Source organism: Hyperolius riggenbachi, chromosome 9, assembly GCF_040937935.1.
Source record: "Hyperolius riggenbachi isolate aHypRig1 chromosome 9, aHypRig1.pri, whole genome shotgun sequence".
Taxonomy (NCBI): Eukaryota; Metazoa; Chordata; class Amphibia; order Anura; family Hyperoliidae; genus Hyperolius; species Hyperolius riggenbachi.
The window spans coordinates 177434393-177438907 of NC_090654.1; the positions used below are offsets into that span (position 1 = coordinate 177434393).

At 38.6% G+C, this 4515-nt stretch overlaps 1 long non-coding RNA gene across 1 annotated transcript; it reads left to right on the top strand.

Moving 5' to 3' along the window:
- Positions 1-238: 238 nt before the first annotated feature.
- Positions 239-4211, top strand: LOC137531785 (uncharacterized). Its single transcript, XR_011023751.1, has 3 exons — positions 239-563; positions 2173-2299; positions 3989-4211. It is a non-coding gene; the product is annotated as an uncharacterized lncRNA (long non-coding RNA).
- Positions 4212-4515: the final 304 nt, after the last annotated feature.

A 4515-nucleotide genomic window follows, 5' to 3' on the forward strand; every position in this document is an offset into this window, starting at 1 on the left:
ACTGGATGGGTTAATTTGGTTTAACACAGCAACTGGAGATGTTGCTGTATTTTGTCTGTCCTTGTGCAGAGTAAGGACAATGAATTGCTGTGCAATAAGTTACATTTCTTACATTTGCTCACATTCTTTGTCCACAAAGCAACATGTTCTTCTTGCCCTTGGAATAGAAGAAAAACATGTTTTGTTCACGCGCTTGATTGGCAACATGTGGTCTTTCTGCGCCTGCGCGCAGTAGAGCATGTTCTGATCACGCGCTAAAATAGCAACATATGGTCTTTCTGCGCTTGCGCGGAATAAGATCATGTTGTGATCACGCGCTGAGGCAGCATCAGCAGCATGTGTTCTTTCTGCGCTTGCGTGGAATAGAAACATGTTCTGATTAGCTGCTTGTGCGCTTGCGCGGTTATGACGATTCTGTCCGTTAAAGGCAGGGGGAAAACACTTTGACTTTGGGATCTTTCCAGATGATCAGCAGACGTGCTGTTCGTGTATGTTCCAGTTGTTTCCCCTTCGAGGTCGCTGAGGTCCCCCGATTCTCCCTGGGTGATGTCTACAACAGCTTGGTAACGTGTTGATGCATACTTCTAATTACTCAAACTAACTATGATTCTGCAGGCTTAGATAATATTGTAACAGGATTGTAGGACTAAATAAACTATTTCTTTGAGTTTTATATACATGTTTTGCAGCAATTTTGTTTATTCCCATCTTTGAATGGTGAGCGAAGTTAGAGGGTTTAAAAACCCTATTTGCTTAGGCAAAACATTAATTGGTGTAGTCTTGGCAGGATCCTTCCTTTTGATTGTTGAATTATATGCTCAGATTTGGTTGATATTTTGCCCAGTGGCTCTCCTGTGCACCGGGAGTCATTTGAGGGTTCAAATCGATATATCTCATTAAAGGAAAGAGATATTAAGATTTTGTGAACAGTTTCAATATCTACTCAAACAGAGGTAGCATTTAAGCTACTTGGCATTTTGCCAAAAGTTTCAAAGTGAGATAACTTTTGAACAGATTATCAGGGCGTACTTGGACTTGGGGTGCAGTCATACTTTGATGAGGGTCACCTCTAGTCCAAATCCCGCCCACTTGGCAGAAAGTAAAAAATTCAACAAGTTTAAAAGGATGGATAAAACGAAAAATGACAGTGTAGTGGAGATTCCCGGCTGGTCTGGACTTCCCTACAGCATTCTAGTTCAAGAATTAGTGAATTGTGTGCCTGCAGAGTCATGGGAGAGTAAGTTGGGAGATGTTAAACCTCTAGATGTAGTGCATACTCTAGAGGGTGTGTGTGTGTCCCTGTTAAGTCAGGTGATGCAACTGCCTTAGGGCAGAGCCCCTTAATGTTGTTAATGTACTTAAGGGGGTCCCCGTTAAAGCGGGTGATGTTGTCGCTCTCGGGCAATGTAGTGGGATGTTGCTGACAACTTACAGAAAGGTTTGATAAAGATTGTGTGAGTTAAAAGAATCAGAAATCCTCAATGTTGTTAAATTACTTGAGGGTATACAAATATATTGTCCAAGCAGGAGTTATTAGAAATAGTGACAAATAGGATTCATATGTCTGGTATTCCAATGCTGCAAATGATGATTGGGTCATTTGTCCTGCGGATCTCATTTTTCAATCCTAAAATTAGACTTTTTAATTGAAATAATGAGAATAAAGAAGATCATTGGGGTTATCAAAATTGAAGAAACAAAAATTTTAAATGTAACATTTTTAAGAAATGTGCTGGAGGAAGTAGTTGGGAAAGATACTCCTATGATCACATATTTTGGATTGTTATCAGTGGAGCAGGGAGCTTCTGTAAATAAAAAGAAGTCAAAATCTGCCACTGATCATTGCACAGAAATAGGACAGTGTGCATTTAACTGGGTTGAATATAAGTATATCAGGTTTAATAAAGTAATTGTTTTTGGGTTTTGTTTTTGTTTTCTTTTTTAGAAGATTTTTAGTACAAATGTGTTTTGTTGGATTTGAAAAGAATAGGAATAGCTGGGAGCTTTCTTCAGGATGTTACTGCTGTTTTGTTCCTTTTAAGGAAAATCCCATACTCTTGATGATCAGGAAAAAAAAACAGGGATGGGAAATAAGGGATAGAGAGTAACCTGACAGCGAATCTCAGATTTTCCTACTAAGTTTTTAATACAGTCTGTGTCTTTGTTGCATAGATATGGAAGTATATTCTCCACAGAAACTTGGAGTGCTGTGTTTAAACTTGTAAAGCAAATTCCTAAAAGTGACAGTACCCCACTGCACTGGCAGAGTTAAAATGGTAATATAATCTGGACAAGACAGGTGGGTTAACTTTTGTTGTTTTTAGTGAATGCTTTATATGGTGTATCTGCTATAGTGAGTTTTGAATAATTGTCTATTCATATGTCTGGTTTTGAAAGCATAGAGGAATGTTTGAAAAAAAAACAAAAAAACATTTGTGCACGAGTGTTGAGAGCTCCTAAAGAATGTGTGCGAGCCAGTGAGGGAGTATTTGAGATGCTTCTCTCCCCAGTAGGGGGTGCTTGGCACACATTTTAATAGGGGTACATGCTGTAATAATGTTAGAAAACATGGACCTTCAACTTTTACTTCATAGGATATACATGTTCTTTGATAAAAGAGATGAGATTGTAACACAACTGGCTTGTGTGTGACGGTGTGTGTGTGTGTCTTGTTTGGTGCAGCACTGTGTGTGTACCGTCCATTTAGGTTTGTTATTGAAGTCAGTGTTGAAAAAGTTATGAAAATAATTTTATTTCAGCTGTGTAGTGAATGTCTCGTCTATTTCAAATGGGCTTGGAAATGTATCAGACTATTTAAGATTGATTGATCGATCGATCAATTGATTAAGTAAGTATGGAAAGTTCTGCAGTACATATATTTTAAAGGGCCAGGGGGTGAAGAGAATGTGATATCTACGTAAGTTATGGTGCGGATGCTGAGCTAGTGAAATAGAATGATGATTGGGCAGTTATAGACCAGCAAAGATAATTGGCAAATAATACAGCTGATTATTTTGGGTTTTGCTAGAATTTCAAAACCCCTGCAAATATTCACATTTTGCTTACAGGGTTAAATGTGATTATTCTGCTGATGTCAGGGTGATATCTGTGCCAGCAACTTTTCCCCGGGTTCCTTTGTTTTTAGCTATAATTGTGCAGGAGTGTTTACCTGTTGAGCTAAAGGGTTGTGAATGTTGTACTGACTAGCTGAATGACATAAGTGTCAGAATGTGTTGATGAAGTGTGAATTGAGTAGTTTCAAATGAACTGTGTGAAGTCTGGTTTGATTCTTTACCGATATAGAGAGAGTGTATTATATGTTCAAGAATACCTCTGTTAAAGATGCTAGAATTTATGCATATTCTGGTTTAGAATGATAAAATAATACAAACAAACTGTGAAGATAACAGATTTTGTTTATACCAGGTCATTCTAATAAACCTAGGGGAGGCGCTGTGTATATACAGGCCAAAGAGTCATATAGCCCAGGTTCTCCTGAGGGCCCTTTTACACTTAATGCGTTAGTATGCATTAGTACGCATACATTTTTAGTTTTGTGTTTTGTTCCCAATGGCAGTATACTGCAAAAAAGGCTTCAATTTGTTTTTTTGTTTTTTTTTTTTCCCTTCCAGTGTATAGTGTGAAAGAAGCCATAGGGGAACATGGACACTGGACTGTACATCAGTTGTTATTTGGGTTACAGCTGACAGCAGCTGATTAAGTGTAAAGGGGCCATAATTCCTTTATTTGTAGAGAGGGAAGCCTTTCAGTAAGGGGTGGTATAAATTTTAGTTCCACTAATGTGGTAAATGTTAGAGACAAAATTTGGGTTTAAGGACCAACTGGTCCTCCAGACAAAGCTGAGGTAGCTGCTAAAAGGGAAGAACAAAACTTTATTGATAATTTAGTTTGAAAAAGAGCAGTGGGAGTATGTCCCACAAGAAAAATGTTACTTTCAAGAATGATTTATACTTGTTTGTATTTATAGATCATTATCGTGCATGTTATATGCTTGGACTCCTTGGTATCGCGTTGTTGATCGCTTCAGGGGTTGGAGCCTGGACTCCGGGCACTAAGCTAGTGCCTATAGATTCAACTGCTTCCCAATGGATGATGATAAACAGCACAAAGTCCAGTCCAATCAGGAGTGCCGAGCTGGAGGCTGCTGTACAGTTGCTAATTTAACTCTTTCTGGAGCTGTGTGGCAGGTGCCTAGACTTGCTAAAAGACCACATTTCCCATGTCCACTACAATTGGGTGATAAGAAGATTAAGGATTTAAGGACATTCTTTGCATTGCATCGAGATGAGGGGTATCTTAATAACTACCTGTGTCACTAGTTGACACCTCAGCTTGAGTGGGGTTAAACATGTGTAAGAATGCTACTGATATTTTTAAAGTGTCCATTCCACTACAAGGATTGCAATGGTTATTCATGAACATTAATGTCTAAAATTGATCCAGGACAGTTCGACATGCTGAAAAGACTGTTCTGCATACACAGATAACTTTTCC